Source organism: Haliotis asinina, chromosome 10 (genome assembly GCF_037392515.1).
Source record: "Haliotis asinina isolate JCU_RB_2024 chromosome 10, JCU_Hal_asi_v2, whole genome shotgun sequence".
Classification (NCBI taxonomy): Eukaryota; Metazoa; Mollusca; class Gastropoda; order Lepetellida; family Haliotidae; genus Haliotis; species Haliotis asinina.
In genome coordinates this window covers 21,270,572-21,294,765 of record NC_090289.1, presented here as the reverse complement: position 1 = coordinate 21,294,765, position 24,194 = coordinate 21,270,572, and the positions used below count along the sequence as shown (strand labels likewise).

Here is a 24,194-nt window from a genome sequence, read left to right as displayed (position 1 = left end):
ATCGGTCACAAGACCTGCCATGCTTGTCACTCTCTCTGATTATAAGCCTGACAAGAGAATTTACTTTGAAATCCAACGTGCCATAGTGGGATTGTTGGGGGGCTTGACGTCATGAGTAAGGATGACTATAAAATATCATTTTTATTCAGAAAATTACATATTTTTCCTCATCCTGACACATGCTTATTATGCTTGCAGAATCAGAAGGAATCAGAGGTGGGTCAGTCCAAGAATGGATTCTGCTGGCTCTCATATCAGTACGTCCAGTATTTCCCCTGTACACTCACATCCAGTCAGATTTCCCTTCATGCGAAACTAGTGTTGATGTATCAGTATGGATATATAGATCAGCTGGCATTCTGCTAGTGTCAAATGCAACTTTATGTTAAAATATTCTTATGAAAAGTAGTTGCGACCCTTCACATGTACAAGTATCTTCATTACCAGTACTGGGTCATAACCACTCATGTTAGACTTTTTAAGACATGCACATGGACTCTCAACCATTTAACTCTGCAGAAAGTCTTGGTCTTAACAAATCATGTGATAAAAGTGTGAATCTAACTCACTGCCTTTGTGGCCCAAATTTTTTCAATGCCTGAGACAGGCCCTAAGTAACTGAAGGAATTATAGCAAATTTGAAGGAATTTCATCTCAAATATAAACAAACGCAGCCCACTCGCGAAACAATTGCAGCGATATTGGTACTTTAGCGGTAATAACAGAAACACATCGCCCCTATCGGAAGCAATGTCGGTAATACTCGGCCATCTTCGGAGATTTTTCGTTTCGTTCGAGTTTAAAGTTCCTATTATATTTTTATACTTATCCATCTTTGACCACCCATGTTGAAGGAGTTTAGGTATGAGGTGTTGTCAGGGCAATAGCTTATGTTTTTAGGAAAAGATTGTCACTGCAGAAGAGTGTCACAAGTCATGCCCCTGGAGGTTGTTTACATCTGAACATTGAAGTCGATGATTACGAAAGTGCGCTAGATATAACATCATTTTTTTTTTTAAAATGTGTTTAAATTTGTCAACTGCACTTCATATGAAGAAAAATTTTGGCTCATAAACTTCCTCATGGCGCACGTTCATGGTGTTTGTAATCATCAGCACGACTTCGATGCTGTGACACTCTTCTGCAGTGTGCTGCCAGGTAAGTCGATAATGTAGAACCTTTCAGTCCTCAAGTATGTTGCAGGTGATAAATAATCCGCCACTTGAAGTTGTCTGGCCTTCAATGCTGTAAAGCCTTTCCTCTTGGCATAATTCTTAAATTGCATCCATTTATCATCGTATAATGTGTGAGTCGATCTGTGTTGGGGTAAGCCTTCACTGCTCTTGCACAATATCCTTGTTTCTTCTAGCAAGCTTTGATACAATCCATACATGCAGTTGGAACAATGAACAGTGACTCCAGTGAGTTTGTTTGGTGTGCGGATCTATGAGTAGACTCTTCCATTTTGGTAGTTTTAACGATGGTCTTCCTAGTTGCCCTATAAATACTGGGAATCATTCTCTTACTGGCCAAAAAGGTGCGATCAAGTCAGTTGTAACATAATAATTTGTTTGATCTTTCCAGTGACTTTCAGCAGTAGAACTAGAGGCAAGAATGCGTAAGCATTCAGTCTTTTCCACAAGAGAGCCAGAGAGCCTCTGTTGATCTGGTATTGGAGATACAAACGTTGATAGCTGTTTGTTGAACCTGGTGACATATAGGACTATCTGCGGTGATCCGAATGCTTAACTCACAAGCCTCCTGATGTAGCATCCACTCTGTTGGAGATGGTTGTAGGGGATGCAGTAGAGCGTCTGCCATGATGCAGATTCAGCTCATCAATGATGTTGAACATTTGACAGGTTAGCTGTAGTAGATCTTCTTGATCCTTCTTGTTTATGTAGAACCAACAGTTTATGCGGTCGACCTATGTCGTACTGCATTGATTATAGCTTTCATATCCTAGTGGTTGATATGCAGAGTGCGTTCATGGCTTGTCCAAGTTCCTGCTGCAACTTCATTGTCGGTAACATAGAGAGTAGTGCTAGCTCTATTATGGCCTGAACCTTCAGGACTAAGATGTGATTCAATAGAGTAATGAATCAAATCCCTTGGAACTGTAGATCCTGTTGTGGCTCCAGTTCCAATTTACAAGCCATCCCAGTTGGGTGAACAGTCTGATGGTGAAGTTCAGCTGCAATATGTGTTGATTTATCTCGCAATGAACTTGAATGTTGTCGTCCAAGTAGAAGGCACTGTGTGGCCCTCAATGATGTAGGTAGGGTAAGATGGGCCTGGTTACCCAAATAAACAACCAAGGGTGATGACATTCCAAACAGTAATACCTTCTAGTGGAAGTGTTGACCATTGAATAGGAAGTGCAAATATTTTCTAGACTCCGGATGTTTTGGGATTGTGTAGAAACACATCTCGTAGGTCGATGCTAGCGAGGTAGTCCGCCGGATGAATAAGATGCCGGAGCTGTGGTAGACATATCATTCTGAACCTCTCTGTTCTAAGCAGATAATCCTTGTTCAATTCTTTCATGTTGTAGCTTAGCTGAAACTTTTCTCTGTAGTTTTTCTTCAGTACCAGAAAGATTGGGGAGTAGAATCCAAGTGTAAGATCCTGCAGATGTAGTTCTTTGACTGTGCCTTTCTCCTTTAGAGATGATAAGGCATTAGCTAATTTGTCCCCGTTGATCTTGTGCATACATGAAGGACGCTGGGTCTCTTGTTAGCAGTGGTGATGCCTGTAGAGGGATCTTGTAGCCCGCTCTTACGATCTGCATGACATAGTCGTCATTGAAGATGCCCCATTTCTTCCAGTAACATAGTAGGCATCCATCGATTTGAGATGGTTGTACGGGAATGGCTAGGGGTGGAACGTTCCAGTTGTTCCAAACCTGATCTTAGGCACTTTCCTCCTTTAGTGCCCCTGGAAAGACGTTCTCTCCCAAGGGAACTCTTGTTTCCTCAAGATGAGCAACGAAAAGAGCTCTTGCCGCCCCAACAATTGTTGTATTTCTATCTTTTGCTCTCTGTACTCCAAAGTACTTGGATTTGTTGTGAGGGGCACTGTGATGTCTGCCAGTGGCCAGAGTGTTGATGGACTTGATCACCATCACTTCTCTGGAGTCTTGACTAACTGTCTTAGCGATGTCCTCGATCCTTCCATCAAAATCTGTAGATGCTGACCAGGAAGACCATAGGAGTGGCTTGATAAAGCTGTCGCTCCATGATGACACAGCCAATAGGTCTTGTTGTTGAAGTAGATTTAAACCAGCAGAAGTAGAGGCCAGATGTTCCAATAAAAACTGTTGATCCTTCTCCTGAGTGACGAGGTCATGTAGGATCAACCTCTCCTCGTCAGTCCCGAAGTTGTGCAAATGGGAGATGAGAACTTTGTTGAAGGCAAGTGAACATGCAAGTCCAAACAAGAGGTAGTATTCAGCTATGCTACTCGTTTATCATCAACCTTGTTGGAACAGTTGCAGGCCTCACTGATAATTTTTTAGTTGTCATCCACCTCAGGTGCTTTCAAAAAGGGCTCCATGTGGTGTAAAGGATGTGCTGATGCTGCTATTTTGTTGCTGTATTGAAGGCTACAGATAAGTTTTCCAGAACAGTAGATATTGGTGCAATCAGTAGGAAGGGTAGAGTATCAATCGTCGTCCACCATGTTGTAGGTTAAGGCGCTGTTGGATTCCTTTGATAGGAAAGTCAAGTCCAAACCCATTAGTAACCCATGATATGATCTCTGAATGCAGAAAGACATCTTCTTTGAATAGTAAAGAAGTAAGAACTAAATTCAGTACTAGACAAATTCTTGCAAAGTTCACAGCAAACACTGGAAGAACAAGCAACGGTGCAAGAAAGACATAATAAATGCAGATCAACTGCTGAGACAGTATTTGCACCAGGAACACAATTTGATCAACTGAGAACATAATCTCAGATGATGAAATACATGTCCCAAAACATGAAAAATACGTAATTTTAAACAAGAATTTCATATCATAAAGATAATTAATACAAACTGAAAAAGCTGAAAATGACTTTATTTTGATTAAAAGACCTAAATATATAAGATATTTTAACGCTGTATTGGAACCCCAAGTTGCCTCAAACATTTGGACGGGCGATGAAGGAGAGAGTGACAAGCATGGCAGGTCATTTGACCGATACTGGCAGGAAAGCAGGGAGACTTCTCATGGGTCAGTGTGATTGTACGTCTGCTTCAAAAGCAGGGAACTTCATGGGATTTCAAGAGTTCCATTATCTTTGTATCGAGGGAGGTGATAATCATAATAAGTATGAGTCAAGACAAGGAAAAATAATTAAAAGTACAATACAACAAAAGAAAAGGTACTTCTCCAAATTGTCAGTTCCCTTACGGTAATATTTAAGTTTTATACAGAAAGAGAAAGAAAATAGGAAAAGAATAACAGATTCCTCACACAAAGTAACCTTGTTAGAAATAATGAAAAGCTTTTTTACAGGCAACAGAAATCAAAAGGGTGATGGGGATCATGATCAACGATGTCCATGGATGCCAATAAAGGTTCTGGAAACAGCTGTGGTCTATACCCAGCCACAGTAACCTGGAGGCACCATGGGTCAGTGATTATGACCATGCAGTGCATGAGAAAGTAACCAGGTGATATGTCTGTTATATCTCACCAGACTGTCTGAAAAATGTTATCACAAAGTCCAAATCTAATACAGCTCCAGGGCCTGATAGCATTCAAACCTGGTACAGGAAACTGTTACCATCCAAACAACATTACATCACTGCTTCAATTGTCCTATGGAGGCAGGTAATGTTTCTTCACGGTTCTGCAAAGGTCACACAATAATCCTTCCCAAAAAAGGAGACTTGACCCAAAACTTCCACCCTCTTACATGTTTGAATACTCAATATAAAATATTCACAGGGTGTTTGACTAACCTTGTATCACTGACATCCTACTGTTCTTGACATAATGTAATTTACAGGAAGAAAAAGGGAGTGAGAAAGGATGTTGGGGGTTATTCCCCTGCAGAAGGAAAGAATGCAAAACCAAGCATTTAAAGGGGCACTGATCCAGTGTGATTAATGTTTCTCAACAACAGTCAAATTCGGAACCTGGCTGCAAGCTGGTCACCACCTGCTCCTTCAACCATGACAGACATGGGGACTGCGCTACTGTCCACCTTAGCATAATTTCTCAACCAAAACGAAGTGGCATTATGAAGGGTGGATGCCCATCAGATAACATTAATTGAAAATATCAGCGATTACTAACTCCCTTCCTCTAAACCTTGTTTTATTTGCCATCCATTCACTTAATGATCATTTAATGAATATATGACAGGTATAAATAGTTGTAATACCTCTAAGACTACCAGACAAAGATTCCTATTTAGCATATCCTGTGTCTGGTGTAAGTACTCAACATTATAAATTAAGATCTCAGAGCTCCAGATAAGGTGCGTATTTGCATATTTTACTAGAAAAATCACATTTACTCAATTAATTACAAATCTGGGAGTACAAAAAAACACATTCGAATCACTCAAAACCAAATAAGTCTATAATACCTTGCGTACTTTACTCAATTAACTACACTGGCTTGTGTATGATTTGTCATGGCGCCCAAACTCTACAACAGCATTAGCTAAGGTAGACGATGCATACACGCACCTACGCATGCACGCAGGTACGCACACAGGCACTATTATAAAGCCGCAGCCACTGTCCAGGGTTTACTTTAATAGTCACATGACTTTTATGTTCAGTATTTAGAAATGGCTGCCAACTGTTTGGCAGTATGACAATTACTAAATACTACTTACATTTCAATATTGAGTTAATTACCCAATACGGATAAGTATACAAAATGCTAGTTACTCCAAAAAAATGCAATTATTCAGACACAAAAGACATGGGAGTAAATACCCAGTTGCTTGAAAAATTATTTGGAGCTGTGAGATCTGATACGGCAAATATATTACTGGTTGATCTGACTTGTATTCTGTAAGGCCATACTTTAGTTTGAATACAATTCTATGTGAAGACTCTTTATTTTGCATTACACATTTCAAAGAGAGTGGCGTACCACTGCGTACTGGCCCGCGTACTGTTCACTATTGCTGAGTAAAAATTACTAACACTGATGCAGTGACAAGATATCACATGATGTTGGGAATCACAAGGCCAAGGGGGAGTGGTCAAAAACAGTACCTAATGGTGTTGATCAGTGTCCGCTTGACAAGGATACACGTGCAGCGATGTCGTAGAAAGCATCGATTCGAAGCAAATTTCAAATGGCAGAAAGACAAGATTGGTGTTACTACACTCGCATTCTCGACACAAAAGTGTTGTTAGGATGGAAAGTTCTTCTCAGCTTCCCGTTTTAGCAGGAGCTGCCATGTTGGGTTGATTACTTCCGCTAAGCACTTACATAAACTCGTGTTACCACGTGCTACACCAGTTTGCCTTTATTATCACCCCATTGCGAGTTACAATGTCGCTGACGGGAGTTCAAGACAAAATTGACTGGTTCCTCGTTTCGGTGCTTAGTTTTCTGGCCGCATAGGTGTCAAACCGATAATTGTCCTTACACTGTGTAGACTGGTATCCTGCCCTTAGCCTCCTTAATGTTTGCACTTAAAATGCATTGATAAGTACACCAAATCAACTGGTTCAAATAAAGCTCCTCACAGCGACCAAACTGTCGGTCATGCTTTCGTGCGCGAATTGACTCTAAGCATATTTCTTTTCACATATATAGCGGTTCGTGTCCTCGCGTAACGTGTTTTCTGGGTAATAACGCAAAGATGATCGTGTACATTATTGCGCATCTGTAGATTATCAAAACTGAAATTCCGTAAATAAACATCACCTCACCTTTCATAAATTTATTGTTAGAATGCAACGTGCCTTTCGTGTCTTGTCGGCAAGCATGGACGCTACTGAAATAATATCCTGAAAACATGGAACGGCACGGTATGACTTTTAGGGCAAAACTATACTTCACATTCACTATACATGGGGTTTGAGCAGACTTCAGTTCAGGCTACTTAATGTGTTGTAGAGTATCCTATATTCTTGTAAGTGTCATTTGACTCCAAAACCTGGTCTGTCATTCAGGCATATATTTTCGACAGCTGATTACGTTCGCTGAGTGTTTTGATAACTGACCACCTCCATGTAGAAGATAAGATACCTATTCTGTCACTTCATTTCAAGTCAAATATAACTGTTGTTAGTGTCAGTATTGGTACAGTGGAATTGTTGTAAATTATATCTTTATTTGAAACGTGTGGTATAGTGGTAGTTTTATAACTTAAAAAAAATTCTGTAGGGTGTATTTGAGGTGTGCGAAAAATATCACATATCGCCGATCTGATCTGATCCGCCATTGATCCTTATGATGCTAAAACGTCTCTCTTTCTTGTTGATCTTAGTATTTGACAAAACTAGAAGGATGTATACAAAGCTCTGTGATAGTTTCAAATCGTTCAGTTTTTGAGAGGTGTCAATGCCCATGCCATGTCCCACATGTAATAAGACATCTGAATTAATTACTAATGTAAATACTGTCTCAAAGTAGATTCTTTAAAAATGTGTTCTAGCGATAGTTTTGCATTCTTTAACATGTTTGGGGAGAGGTGCATGCTGTAGTGCATCATTTATTCTTTCATTCATTCACAAATGTATTTTTTTTCTTTTTCCATATGCTTTTCATCCATTCGCATATAATCCTTACACTTATTTCTTGATATAATTCAATTCATTCATTCATAGTAAAATTTTGACTGGTACAATAAATTGCGTCAAGTATTATTAAAAAGCTGCGCTGAGAACGAACCAAGTTAAAGGGGCACTGATGCGGAGCAATTTCCTTGGACTGGTGTTTTCTTTTGTTAGTGTTTTTCTCCCGTGAGTACCCGGATGATACCCCAGAATTCGTGACTGGTTCGTGATCTCTGCTGCGCCTCCCATATGCGCAATTGATAGTTTATGTGTAGACTGATCAACAAAGATGAAGTCATTTACTTCGTTATTATGAAAACAAATCAAACACCTTGAAGTTTACTCATCTGCCAGTGGTATAAAAAAACCCGTTAGGACTGAAAAATAACGAAGTCAGTGTACGTCTTTATATTTTGTCTTATAAACCTAATTAGTTCCTTGTCACATTTGTATGCATTTTGAAAGTTATTTTTAAAAAAAACCACACGGTCTGGTTATACTTACAGTGAACTTCTAACATGATTTTAATATCTAAACATTGTATAGATTGCCAACGTGAATCATAATTCACACACACCCTATTCGCGACCTAGTGCATGTTTTCTGTAATACAGATTCTGCAGAATGCTACAAGAAATAAATTAAAACAAAATGCAAATATTAAATTTAAGACAGACGAAAGTTATGGCAACAATGCCAGGCTATTACCTCGTTCAGGAATGTATCCATTAATATCCACACAAAAGAACGATATTCCATTCATCTGCAGCTGGTAAATAATCCTGCTGTATGTATTGTGTCTTTCAACAGTCTAATATGCGAAAAAGTGACACATCGTTTGAGAAATTTTCACACTAGTGTATACACCCAGGACAGCACACCTGGCAACTAACGGTATGATTTCCGCCATTAGTTAGCCAATAATGAGCAACAATCAATCAAGGCAGTGGCAGTTAATTCTTTGTAGGAAGGATGTCGTTTTTACACACGTACTTTACGACAGAGTGTATTCGGTATAGATTACGTAAATCTACACTCATAAACACTGCCTTTTTGACAAATCCGCTGTAGAAGTAATTAATCAATCAGTGTGATCTCGGTTAATCCTTTGTTCGATGTTCTTGCTGTAACTCAGCTGATAAACCCTCTTGCATCACTTCCATGCACATATTACATAACATGCAATCCATTTGCCTTTACAGACCTTAATTAATAATGTTGAGTATTTACTCAAGACAGGAGAAATGCCAAATGGGAACCTATGTCGAGTAATTTTAGTGGTGTTACCACTATTTATACCCGTTATAAATTCATTAACTGACCATCAAGTGAATGATGACAAATAACACGTGTAGGTTTATACCATCAAACGCGAGTTACAGCAAGGAAGATGTAATCTCTGACTCAGACTACAAAATCCGCAAGCTACTCCACATCATGAAGACTGAACCAGCGATCAACAGAGATGAGGGCTACCAAATTCCACTCGCATATAATCACTTGATAAAATAATTCTGTACTTCAATCCACTTTGTTTTAACAACACTCTACTGGCTTCCAATCTCCTATACCCCACTCCTTATTAACCTCTGGCTTCCCATCAGCTTGTGTACATCAACCCCTTAAAGGGGCACTGATGCGGAGCAATTTCCGTGGACTGGTGTAAACTTTTGTTATTGTTTTTCTCCCGTGAGTACCCGGATGATATCCCAGAATCATCTGCCAGTTGTAGAAATGGTAAAAAACTAATAGGACGGGAAAATAACGAAGCCAATGTACGTCTCTATATTTTGTCTCATAGCCCTAATTAGTTTATTGTCATATTTGTATGATTCTGAAAATTAATAAAAGAACACACGGTCTGCTCATACTCATTGAAAATTTCTAACATAACAGCAACATTTATACATTGTATAGATTGCCAATGTGGATCCTATTTCACACACATACGCGATCTAGTGTGTGTTTTCTGTCATACAGATTCTGCTGAATGCTACAACAAATAAATTAAAACAAAATGCAAAATAATGAATGTAAAACAGACTAATTTTATAGCAACGATGTCAGGCTACTACCTTGTTCAGGAATGTATCCATCAATATCCACGTAAAAGAAATCGTATTCCATTCATCTGCAGCTGGTAAGTAATCCTGCTCCGTGTCGTGTGTCTTACAACTGTCTCATTTGCGAAAAAGTAACACATCGTTTCACGTCTATGGTTGGTGAAAACCAGATAAACCTCTCATTGGTCTCCCAAGATAGCACACCTGGCAACTAATTGTATGATGTAATCTATTCTAAGTAATTTAGTTAACCAATAATGAGCACTCAATCAATCAACGCAAGGGTGGTTAATTCTTTGAAGGGAGGATGTTGTTTTTGCACTTACACTTTACGACAGGGTGTAGTCATCTACACACACTGCCTTTTGACAAATCCGCTAGAAGATAAAAGTAATTAATCAATCAGTGAGTTATCGGTTAATCCTTTGATCGATGTTTGTTTTTGTAACTTAGTTGATAAACCGTCTTGCATCACTTACTTGCACATATTACATAACATACAATACATTTGCCATTACAGACCTTAATTTATAATGTTGAGTATTTACTCCAGACAGGAGAAATGCCAAATGGGAACCTTTGTTGAGTAGCCGAAGTTGTGTTACTACTAATTATACCTGTTATAAATTCATTAATTGACCATCCAGAGAATGATGACAAATAACACGTGTAGGTTTACACCATCAAACGCGAGTTACAGCAAGGAAGATGTAATCTCTGTGTCGCATGCAGCCTGAAAACACTATTGGGCCGAAACTGTTTTGAGGATACCAACGGAATTTCGTTACATAAGGAATACACACGGGCATTTGCTGTGTACTTGGGTAAATAGGTGAAATAAGGGTTTTTTACGTAAGACAATTTTCAGATTTCTCTACCAAAGGCAAAGTCATCGTTTTTTGTTTACGAATTCAAATAAATCAACTGTGTGTTTTTATTATCATAAATAATAAACCATTGTAGCTACCATAGCTACCAAAATTTTCGTAAGATATTTGCTATCACAGCTGAACCAACACTCAGAATTACCTAAATATAAAGCTTTGCAATCTTCCGTACTGAAACAAATGGCTACGTGCCTGTAGACATCATATTTTCATGTAACATGATTAAATATCAGGTTAAAAACACTGAAATAGGATCAAATTGGATCAGTAACTATACCATCCAAGCATCCGAAAAGACCTACACTGCTGGGATATTTGGTTACGATCAGACAAGGAATACCATGGATATTTTTCAAGAAATGGCATATGATGGGCATCCGGCCTCCCGACTGTTTAGGTGAAGAAATTCTGCTAATATGGACAGGAGCCCAGTTCCTTTGTCCGTCACGGTCGAAGGAGCGGGCGCTGACCAATTTGCGGTTTGGTTTCGTAATTAGACCGTTGGCGAGAAACATTATTCGCTCCGCATCAGTGCCCCTTTAAAACAAAATGCAAATAATGAATGTAAAACAGACTAATTTTATAGCAACAATGTCAGGCTACTACCTTGTTCAGGAATGTATCCATCAATATCCACGTAAAAGAAATCGTATTCCATTCATCTGCAGCTGGTAAGTAATCCTGCTCTATGTCGCGTGTCTTACAACTGTCTAGTTTGCGAAAAAGTAACACATCGTTTCACGTCTTTCGTTGGTGAAAACCAGATAAACCTCTCACAGGTCTCCCAAGATAGCACACCTGGCAAACTAATTGTATGATGTAAACTATTCTAAGTACTTTAGTTAACCAATAATGAGCACTCAATCAATCAACGCAAGGGTGGTTAATTCTTTGAAGGGAGGGTGTTGTTTTTGCACTCACTCTTTACGACAGGGTGTAGTCATCTACACACACTGCCTTTTGACAAATCCGCTAGAAGATAAAAGTAATTAATCAATCAGTGTGTTATCGGTTAATCCTTTGATCGATGTGTGTTTTTGTAACTCAGCTGATAAACCCTCTCGCATCACTTACATGCACATATTACATAACATACAATACATTTGCCATTACAGACCTTAATTTATAATGTTGAGTATTTACTCCAGACAGGAGAAATGCCAAATGGGAACCTTTGTTGAGTAACCGAAGTGGTGTTACTACTAATTATACCTGTTATAAATTCATTAATTGACCATCCAGAGAATGATGACAAATAACACGTGTAGGTTTACACCATCAAACGCGAGTTACAGCAAGGAAGATGTAATCTCTGTGTCGCATGCAGCCTGAAAACACTTATGGGCCGAAACTGTTTTGAGGATACCAACGAAATTTCGTTACATAAGGAATACACACAGGCATTTGCTGTGTACTTGGGTAAATAGGTGAAATAAGGGTTTTTTTACGTAAGAAAATTTTCAGATTTCTCTACCAAAGGCAAAGTCATCGTTTTTTGTTTACGAATTCAAATAAATCAACTGTGTGTTTTTATTATCATAAATAATAAACCATTGTAGCTACCATAGCTACCAAAATTTACGTATGATATTTGCTATCACAGCTGAACCAACACTCAGAATTACCTAAATATAAAGCTTTGCAATCTTCCGTACTGAAACAAATGGCTACGTGCCTGTAGACATCATATTTTCATGTAACATGATTAAATATCAGGTTAAAACACTGAAATAGGATCAAATTGGATCAGTAACTATACCATCCAAGCATCCGAAAAGAACTACACTGCTGGGATATTTGGTTACGATCAGACAAGGGATACCATGGATATTTTTAAACAAATGGCATATGATGGGCATCCAGCCTCCTGACTGTTTAGGTGAAGAAATTCTGCTAATATGGACAGGAACCCAGTTCCTTCGTCCGTCACGGTCGAAGGAGCGGGCGCTGAACAATTTGCGGTTTGGTTTCGTAATTCGACCGTTGGCGAGAAACATTATTCGCTCCGCATCAGTGCCCCTTTAAGTGTATAAACAACTCATCGTCTTCTCATCCTTGTAACAACAATCCATGTATATATTCCTCCACAAAGCATTACCCTGTACCATTTGCTTGACAACGACATTAGTATCTATGTCAAAACGTCGCACTCTCTGAATAAAAGAAGTTTGTTTATCCACAAATCATAGTCCTCATTCTTTATTGGGAAACTGTTCAACATAGTGATGTCATGCGATTCATAATAATTCATTTATAAAGACTTATATTTATAACTAACGTACACTATAAGGTAAATTACAACACAAATTACATTACATTTTGGGAGATTTCCTAAGAATTTGGAAAGTGTCATTATGTTAAATGATGGAATCTATACATTGTTGCGTGAATTGTGGTCAGTTGTTGCAGATATGGTTAAATCAAAAGCAGGGAGACAAAAGACTATACAGAGAACGGAAATTTAAAAGTCAGAAACAAAGGAACAGGAAAGAAACAGTTAAAAGTATATTAAGAAAACTGGTCAGTACTCTGTCTAGAGCTGAAAAAGAAAAACGTAGGGAGAGAAACAAAAGAAATGTTAAAGATATAGAAAAAAGGTAAAAGTCATTCTTGCTACTATGACCCAGAATGAAGCAACGACAGAAGTGGTCGGGCAGGAGCCTGTAGTGAGGGAAAGCAAGAGCAAGACAGGGGATAAGCAGAGCAGTGTCAAAAGCCAGAAGACACAGTAACAACTTTTCACAGCAGAATGTGAATTTAAAGCAGCGGGTTAAAATTGCTGAAAAGCGCCATGAGTGACTGCAAAAGAAGATAAAAAAAATCATCAAATATCGAACCGAGTTCTGGTAAGATGATTGATACTGAAATGCAACAAGCTGTTATAAGTTCTATGGAGAGTCTTAGGATAAGGGAAAAAAACTAATCTTGGGAAAATGTCTAACAGAAGAAATTGCTGCTGCAAAAGAGAACACATTCTTCTCGTTTGAAAGGACTTGTAAAATTAAAGTATCGCCTGGCAATGACTAAAATGACTCAAAGAGCTCCACTATGGATCGAAGACGTCTTATGACATCACATTGTAAACTCCTGAATACTGGTCAGTCCCGAAGTATGAGAATAGCAAGGCATCAGTTATAATGCCAAGTCAGGGAGGACAACTCTAGACTAATTCCAGGAAAAACAGACGCTGTTAAGGGTGAGATGAAGGGGCAGAAAGTTCAGAAGTATGTCCTGAGTGGCTATCTCAGAAACCTGCATCTCAAGTTCCAGTCCAAGTACCTTCATGTTAAGTTGCCTTATTCATCATTGTACAAGATGAGACCAAAGTATGTAGCATTAGCCAACGTTGCAGCACGTGTAACATGTCTCTGCATCAGACATCTGAACTTTGGGTCCTAGTCAAACTGGACACAAGACAAAATGGCCACAGAAAAGTCAAAATGGTCACAAACCCCTAGTCAAAATGGCCACACAAAAAAGTCAAAATGGCCATACAATATTTTATTATATCTTTACACTCATAACATTTGTATTGTTTGATCCCAAGGTGTAAAAAATGAGAAAAGAAGTTATATCAAACAAAACTGGATGTTTATTACACCTTTTTACTGTTTAATTTTACTGTTTACCAGTTACTTCCAGTCAAAATCTTGACTTTCTAATAGTCTAGTCAGCCGCTGAGTCTAGTGAAAACCTTGACCATTCCTATAGTGCTCCTGAAGATTGCTCATGGCTGCTTCCTTCACCTAAGAACAATTTGAAAAGACACAAGGATTAACAATTAATTCAACAATGGCGGCTACTTAAGGAGACACTTCTTGATTCACATATTAGTAGTATGGGGAATGGTGGTTTTGGCTCACATGGCCATATCACCTGCAAATTTGCAGGGAAAACCAAAAGGTACACCACAGCTGAGACTAATTATACAACTACTTTTCATCTGCAAAAACCATTCACATATGAATTTACAGATTTGTGGGGAAACCCCCCATGATGATATACCTATAAAATAATTACAGTTTAAATGTGTGGGGATAAAGCCCCACAGGGTATCCCACAACACCACCAGCATTCATATATGAACACAGTATCCTGGGTAAACATCAGCATAGCAACAGCGTTCATACAGGAATGTGGCTCTACGATGGTTGTCAACAAACCAGCTCCTATATTATAAAAATATAAATGTTGGAATAATGTTTATTCAACTGGTGGGGTATGAACTCACAATGCAAACTGTGCAATACTGGATAAGCCCATGCCTGAACCGACTGACTGAGAGCAGGACCGAGAGCAATTATATCAATTTAACAGGTCTATCCTGTTATGAACACTGTGATATTGCTTCCTGGACGTGCCTTTAGACAATTGTTTCTCATATAGTATGAACTCTCTAACATGGTTACAGTGCATGAGTTGAAAAAGCAAGCACATGAACGTGGATTGAGAGGGTATTCTCGTATGAGGAAACCTGAGTTACTAAATTTATCAGGTTTAAAGTATCAAAAACCACCTACTGTGAAAGAGTTAACAAAGGAATCTCATGTCCGCAGAATGCAAGGGTATTCCCATATGAGGAAGTCTGAGGTCATTGAATTACTAAAGGAACAACATCCTATAGAATTACAATTCACACCAACTGAGCGTCCTATAGGAAAATATTTGAGAGGTTGGAAGGTGGAAGGTCAAAGAAACATAGACGCTGAAGATATAAAACAATTTGTATTTGATAAAGTAAATGAAGAACTGAAAGATTTAAGAGGTATTAAATTTCAACTCACATTAAAGATGACACTAGGGAAACAACAGTCGAATGAAACAACTGACTAGACCAATGTTTACTTCACAGGTAATCAAGAAGTTACAATGCAACCACATACTATCAACTCTTCTATAGACAGATAATTTGGGAAAATTCAAGAAACACTAGAATGTTACACTAATATGGGGTCTGGGGCCGGATTCACCAAACTTCTTAGAATTTTCTTAGTTTTTATGCTTAATTTTCTTAAGAATTCTTAGCTGAGAATTTATCTTAAGTAGCAATCCACTAAGCCACTAAGCCTAAATCTTAGCTAAGAAATTTAGAAATTCTTAGAATTTTCTTAGCGGTAATCGCTTGGAATTATGGGATGCAAAGTTATGCTAAGAATTTTCTTAGATGACGTATTTGGAATTCCCCGTATCTATTAATAGCACACTTGAACTCTCCTCGCGTGGAGATTGAAAAGAAAATTTACGCAGACGACAATAACAATGTCAATGGACAAGAAAATTACAAGAAAGCCAAACTGGACGGCGGAGCAGACCTTGTTCTTAGCGCGCCTCGTGGAACAGAACAAGGCTGTGTTGCTCGGCCGATTTGGCCCGGGCGTGACATCATCCCGAAAAAAGGAGATCTGGACGGACATTACGAAGCAAATAAATGCCACCTTCACAGGTAAGTGACGATACTTTAAGATATTATCACCTTATGCCCGAAATTGTGAAGTTTTTGCCTCCTACGATAATTCACTTATTAATGTATGTTTGTTTGTAATAATGTAAACGTTGAAATAATTGCAAGCTGAAAAAGTGGGATGGCCGATATGTGCTATTTTCGATCACCCATCTCAAAACATAATCGATTACCCAAAACTTAGACAAGTGGTAACAACATATTGTCTGTGCAATATGATCATTTGAAGTAACAGTTGCATACGTGAAATGTTGTGCATTTTCATTTGTAAAAGCTTACAAGTATACGAAAACACACACATATGTAGTAAATACTAGTATGTTCATGGAACTAGCGAGTGGAGCATATATATATTTACAATATTAATTGTTGATCGTTTAATCTGGTTGCATGGTCAATTGTAAAATTTTTCATTACTGAAAATAACAAGAATAAATCAAACGAATATTTGTTACGTTATTGTTCTTGCAAATACTTTCTAAAAGTTGACAAATCTATGATATTAACTCTTCCTAATTACCGGTATACTTCATCTGATTTACTTATGTTACAGTTGCTGGATGAATCAGGACTCACGACTTGAGCATTTATAATCAAAAATATATTTTATGTGAATGTATATTTCAATTTTAATTCAAACTACCTGGATTATTAAGATTTTAATGGCTTCATGCCTGTCTTTAAGTAGATATTGATTGATAATCCCTCACATGTTGGGTACTCATCCCAACATAATGTCTACTTGTTCCAGTTGTGTACTTTACAAGTCACCCCTAAAAGTTGAAATGTATCTAAATAAGTATGATGTCATTTCTTTTAAGTGCATTTGAATTCATTTATGAAAATTCTCTCTATTAATGCATTCAGTTTAAACTAATTCTTATAGTTTTAAGTGATATTTAAATTACAGTGATATTAATTTGCTACTAAATCTGTTACTGTCATGTTGGTGACAATGTCAGATAATTTGTCTTACACTAGAAGTGAGTGTTGGCAAAGTGATCCCTGTAAATGAGGTTATGACCAGACAATGGTGGAAGAGTTTGTGGCTGGTCGTCCTCGTCTGGCTCCATCGATTCACCATCAGGCAAGGGAATGTTCCTCATCTTGCATATGTTGTGCAACACAGCACAAGATGTGATGACCTGTTGGGAAAATTAAATTAAACATGTTATGCAAAAAAAGGCCAACTGATTTAATAATTTGTGTATCTTCAGATTGCATTACATTTATCTTGCTTTGTTCACAATGAGGCATGGCATTCAGCTGTGACAGGTACTTTTGGCGAATTTCATTAGATTTTGTACATTGCATAAAAACATGGTATTTATCTTCAATCGCTCCAAAACTAGTTTACACAGATAGAACTAGTTACATCACTGTCTTTGAGTCTCCTTCAGATGCATATGATCCATGTTATTAATTATCATTGACAATTCACTAATACCTATATAAGTAAAAACCAATTTTGAAAATGCATAAGCTACCTATCATATTTAAGCACTAACTTAATATTATTATCATAATTGTTAATTGCTAGATGTAACTTCAGTGTGTGTGTGTGTGTGTGTGTGTGTGTGTGTGTGTGTGTGTGTGTGTGTGTGTGTGTGTGTGTTTGTGTGTGTGTGTGTGTGCGCACACGTGCTTATATGTGCGTGAAAATATGTATTGTATATTTTATCGTTGTTAAAAAATGTTCTCAATAATGCCACAGTGGAATAAACCCACTTTAGCACGACCCGCTGCCTTGGTCATAACTTGAGTTGATAAGCACATGCTGCTGAATGGTTCAATTGAAGACAATCTTTCTTGATGATTGCAAAATGATATAAATGGAGTATTTAAGAACATGTATATGTAGACATATGTAACACATATATCTTAATACTTACAGACATGCACAGGCATGGAAGTGCACACACTTTCACAAACACACACACATGCAAGAACTGCTTTAAATAATTTTATTGAAACATAAATATTTTTTTTAACTGTAATTATTATGAAAGATTTCTGTCTACTTGTAAACATCTTTATAACATCTTCAAAACAGGTAATTCTTAAGGCATAGTTTCACTAAAAATAACACTGAGTTTACACAGATGAATAACTGCCCTCCACATTTATTATTTTTGTACACATATTTACCTTGCATGTTTTTTGTGGTGATAGTCTAACTTCACCATGCAAAACATGGAAACGGCGTTTCAACTGCCCAATCCCTCTCTCGACTACACTTCGAGTCCTTTTATGAGCTCTGTCAGAAAATCAAATGCAGTGAATAATAATTTAAAATCTGCAACAGCATATTTGTAACTTCTTATTGTCACATAAATGAATAACATGATATTTATGAACATTGATAAATAGTCCATTTAGCCCTGAAATATTCATTAATGGGTACTATCAGTTCAATAAGTACATTGTATTCATGAAGTAAATTAATCATTGAGGATTGTAATTTGTTCCAGGAAAGAAACCTTCACTTTTTTAATGCAACCAAGTTACACTTTTATAGTTTTTTTTGAAAGGGGGCATAACTCTATTCTAGTACCCGATGGAAGTCCTGTCGTTTTCGAGGTTTAGTTTACCTGTTGTATGCTGTCTGAGAGCCGGGATGTGGTTGAAGATAAGGTGTGAGGAGCCAATCTCTACATGGATATCCACTGTCCCCAAGCAAATGGCAGCCGGCAGGCATCACATGGCGTGTAAACAAAGCGCAAACGCCGCTCTCGGTCAGTATGCGCGAGTCATGAGTGGACCCGGGCCATTTCGCTACAACATCGATGATTTGCGAACTGTGGTCAAAGATAACCTGAGTGTTGATGCTGTGGTATTGTTTCCTATTCACATAAGCAGGTTCGTGCTGGGATGGTGCCAGAATCTGAATGTGGGTGCCATCTATCACCCCAACCACTCCGGGAAAATTAGCGATGCCATAGAAACCTAGTTGGTTTCTTCGTATTTCAGCTTGACTGGTAGGAAACGAAATAAACTGTCGAACTATGGCAGGAGCAGACACTGCAGTTATTGTTTGTGTAATGGCCCTACTGACTGACGACTGTGAAACTCCAATATGATCAGCATTACACAGCTGCATCTTCCCAGTGGCCAAGTATCGCAGCGTCAACAGAACTTTTTCTGTAGCCGATAAGGGATTGCTTCTTTGTGTCAGAGGTGAAATTTCATTGGAAATCAAACTTACTACAAACTGTATGCCATCTTTGGATAAACGAAATCTTCGTGTCAATTCTTTTTCAGTGTATTTTTCTAAAATGTTGTTTCTATCGGTGCTTGCATTGGCGGCCATCTTTGTTTACTTTAAGAAATTTCTTAAGGGCTTAAGTTACCTATGCATGGTTCTTAGTCTAAGAAAAAATCTTAAGCACTAAGAGGTTTGATGAATACGACTTAAGCAAAATTCTTAGTATTGTAGAGGTTGTTATGGAAACTAAGAATTCTTAGCAGATTTAAGAATTCTTAAGGTTTAAGAAAATTCTAAGAAGTTTGGTGAATCCGGCCCCTGGTTGGGTTGTTGATAAGATTAATATGATCTACCTGGATGTAGCAAACTATAAAGTTTCCTGCTGTAAAAAATTCTGACATTCTGTGAAGATGATGGGATCAATTGGGAAGGTGTAGATGAACCCACCCCCATCTCTCAGATCAATAAAATAGAAAATCAAAATCCAGACTTAACTATAAATGTATTCGGACAGGAAAGTACAAAAGTGATAGTGCACAGGATAAGTCCTTTATTGCATAAAGATGTGCATAAAACAATCAATATATTTATGATACAACAAGGTGAAAAATATCACTGCAAGTGGATTCAGAATTTTAGCAGACTGTTGTATGATCAATTGAAACATGGGGGAAAGAAACACCTTTGTGAAAAGTGCCTTTACAGGTTTTCTAGGGCCAGTCTGCTCGATTACCACAGGGGTGATTGCTGAGGTGTAGTGGAGACAGCCGTATGGATCAATATGGCAAGAGAAACCAACAATATCTTGAAATTTATCAACCACAAAAATCAGATGCCAGTACCATACATTATCCGACTTCGAAGCTATCATTAAACCAATTTATAGCTCAATCTACTTATAAAAGTTTCACACAAAAAGTTCAACAGCACGAAGCATGTGGGTTTGGGTATGTGGTTGTTCGTTGTGATGGCCAAACTAACCCTCTCGTTATTTATAGATGAGTGTAATTTGAAGTTAAGAATAAATCCTAAACTTATTCATATCCCAGTGGCGTTTCACAATCTACACGGATATGATTCACACTTGATTATGCAAGCTATTTCAAAGGTAGAAGGCAACATATCCTGTATCCCAAACAATATGGAAAGATATATATCCTTTTCGCTAAATAGGTTCAGATTCATAGATAGTGTTCAGTTTCTGTTGTCATCTCTTGACAGTTTGGTAAAGGCCAAGAACCCAGATGACTTAGCTATAACTAATCGTTACATAGAAGAGAAAACTAGAGCTTTGCTGTTATGTAAGGGTATACACCTTTATGAATATATGGATGACTGGTCTAAGTTTAATGAGAGTTACCTGATATTGACTGCTTCTATAGCAAATTGACTGACGCGTCTGTCTCGCAAGACGATTACGAACACGCAAAAAATGTATGGGAAAAACTGGGTTGTAAGAATCTATGTGATTGTCATGATTTATATTTGAAAACGGATGTGGTGTTGCTGGCTGATGTTTTCGAGATATTCAGAAAAACATTTTCGAAACAATACGGATTGGACCCAGCATGGTATTATTCAAGCCCTGGGCTATCAGGGGATGCCTTACTGAAGAAAACAGGTGTGGAGTTAGAATTATTCACAGATTACCACATGCATCTGTTTATCGAGAAAGGGTTACACAGTGGTATTTCTATGGTATCGAAACATTATGCTAAAGTTAACAATAAGTATGTGGAAGGCTACAATCCGAAGAAGACTTTGACTCACCTACTCTATCTTGATGCTAACAACCTATATCGCTGGGCGAACGAGGAAGACAAGATTAGGAAACTGATATCAAGCCCGATGTACAACAGAAGTACTATATTCGATGATGATTTGGCAGCTGTACATATGAAAAAGAATCACATTAAACTTTACCGACTGATATATGTTGGTATGAGCATTCTCGACCTATCCAAACACCTGATGTATGACTTCTACTACAAGGAGTTCAAGAAGTAGTGTCCGGATAAGGGTGCCCCCACCTGTGAGGTTTTCTACACGGATACTGATTCACTGCTGATGGAGATTCAAACCGAGGAAGTGTACGAGGATATGAAAAACAATATACACATGTACAATACCAGCGATTACCTGAGAGACCACCTCTTGCACAGTAAAGTCAACAAAAAGGTGTTAGATAAGATGAAGGATGAATGTGCGGACACACTGATCATCAAATACGTTGGATACCTAGGATGTATTCTATCAAGAAAGCAGACGACACCGAAATAAGAAAGGCTAAAGCTGTGAAAAAGAACATGGTGAAATGACATATTAAGCATACCCTCTACAAACAGGCCCCATTCGAGAAGAAAAGCTCAAACACCAGATGAACATACTTCATAGTGATGGGCAGAAGATATATGGGTTGACTTTAAATAAGGCGTCTCTATTGCCGATGGATACAAAACAATGGGTAGCTTCAGATCGTGTCAACACTTATGCTTACTGTCACTCCTTTATTCAAATTATATATACATAATGGAGAAAATTTACTAGAGCCCTCAAGCATATTGGAAAGGGGAAGACGCCATTAAAAACTTAGCTAAAGCCGCATGTGTTTTGGAAGAAAAAGCCAAAGTCTGGTTACAAAAACAAGCTATATAGCAAATATACTTACAGGCTCCAAAATATATACCCAGGAAAAAATTCAGTATTCATATAGCTAATCAAGTTCACCAGGCCGACCTGTTGTTTCTTCCACATGATACAGTCAGAGGTAAAACCTACAAGTACGTACTGACAGTTGTTGACGTAGCCAGCCAGTACAAGGAAGTCAAACCCTTGACCACGAAGAATGCGACACAAGTAGCCCTCGGATTTGAACACATGTACAAATGCAGTCCACTGACGTGGCCCTCGGAGCTGCAAGTCGACCCAGGCTGGGAATTCATGGGTGCCGTGGCATAACTGTTAGCCAAACTCAATATCGGGGTAAGGCATGGAGTGGCAGGAGAACATCAAAGTCAAGCTATAGTTGAGAGATTCAATCACTCCATAACCGAACGTTTGTTTGCACACCAAATATTCACGCGATTTAGAATTGGGGCCCCGACATAGAAACACTGAATGGGTAGTACGACTTCCTCGGGTGGTTGATTTTATTAATCACGAAGTAATGAGACTACTTGGGGGTGTGGGGGAACATACAATGTTGATCGAGTGGATATAAAAGACGGGGAACCTAACCTATACTTCTTGAAAAGTGGGCCATGTAGAGGATTCATTCACGAAGAATTACAAATCATACCTTGATCTTTAACAAGCATTTAACTTCGCAGATGTAGTCTTTTCTCTTCTCGTAAATAAGCTAAAATCATTTTTTATCCGCGCCATGGGCTTTACATAATCGGTAATGATCTTTCACCCCTCTACCACACACCAAGCATGTATAGTTAGTATAGCCTGTACGGTGAAAACAACAATAACTCAACACGGCTTTTATTACCACAAATTTCAGTTTTCCTCTTAAGTACCCACTGACAAATATGTGGTGATGTTCTAATTGTTTGGTATAATAATTTGTGTAATTAGTCGAATTGTTTAACAATTAACACTGTTGCTGCTAAACCAAGTGCCACGAGGACCAACTCACGATCTTTTTGACCCTTTGAAGGAGTGTAATACTGAGACATCGTTGGCGCATTACTTAATGGTTCTGGTTGTTAACCCGTTAACATGTAGTATTCTATCATAACTTCATCAACGTCCTGGAAAGTTCTAACAGAATGATTTTCATGTTGGAGTTGATCATTGATAAAATCTAGTCTCTTCATTCGTCTCATAGTGTATTCATCCTGTATGGCCTGTAGTTTTTCTACAGCTATATTGTGTCATTTTCATTCCGCTTCTACCTCACCAAATTGTGAAAATAGAAAATTACTCCCAGAAAATTGTAGTTCATTCATAAGAGCCCCACCAACCATTATTGCTACTGTGGCCATATAATATACATTACTTTAAAATATTTTCAGGTATAATACCTTGCTTTACCAGAACGTCTTGCAGGTTGAAGTCGAGTTTTACAGTTGGTTGGTTTATAATCATTTTAGTCAACTGAGTGTACCCTTCTGCTAATCCGGAAACCATTTAATGCGTGGTATGCATCAATAATGAATGATTTTCCCTCAGACATAATATATATTAATGGAAATATATAATTTTAATTATAACATAATATGTGGGTCGATCTCCTCGGGGGAGTATGGGGTTGCCCCCACCTGAGGTGTTGGTGGTTTGGGGTGTGGGGGTATCCCCAACAATAACATATATAATGAAACAGCAGCAGTGCCTACTACACCACCTACGGTCACCCAAGTGGGGTACCCCACATGTAATTAGGTTTTTTTTGTGCCTGGCTAGGGCATTTTTTCTACCAGCTTCAACAATTTTTTGGTTCTTCTTCTGGGTGACTTGCATCACTGGCTCCTGTCGGCTGTCTGCAGGACTGTGGGTGGTTATCTCTTCCTGGGCAGCATCCATCTTGTATAATATTATGTTTTACAGCACAGTCAGGCCGGTTAGGCTCATCATTAGCTCAGGGCCCTCACCCTTTTACACGCAGCCCAGGCAGCAAATGGGACTTCTCCCAGGAAACACTGCCTAGTCGAACCCAACAGGAACTTTCCGGAGAATAGGAAGGCTCCCCAACACAGCAGCCTTCTGCATTACCAAGATTGTCAGAAGGGCTGTGCTCCCGATGGAGAACCAGGGCACTCTCCTGATCTGCGCCAAGAGATCAAGAGGTACCAAACCAAGGGCACTGAGAATAATGGGGAGCCTGACGACAG

At 38.4% G+C, this 24,194-nt stretch overlaps 1 protein-coding gene and 1 pseudogene across 1 annotated transcript in view; both read right to left on the bottom strand.

Annotated features, from left to right (window-relative positions):
• The window catches only part of LOC137298857 (dnaJ homolog subfamily C member 13-like), a 318,010-nt gene extending 311,566 nt beyond the window's left edge, over nucleotides 1–6,444 (bottom strand). Inside the window, exon 1 of the mRNA XM_067831190.1 lies at nucleotides 6,226–6,444. The gene's annotated coding sequence lies outside the window, so the exon portion shown is untranslated. The remainder of the gene's footprint in view (nucleotides 1–6,225) is intronic.
• Nucleotides 2,912–19,654, bottom strand: LOC137298579 (putative nuclease HARBI1; annotated as a pseudogene).
• Between the last annotated feature and the right edge of the window lie 4,540 nt (nucleotides 19,655–24,194).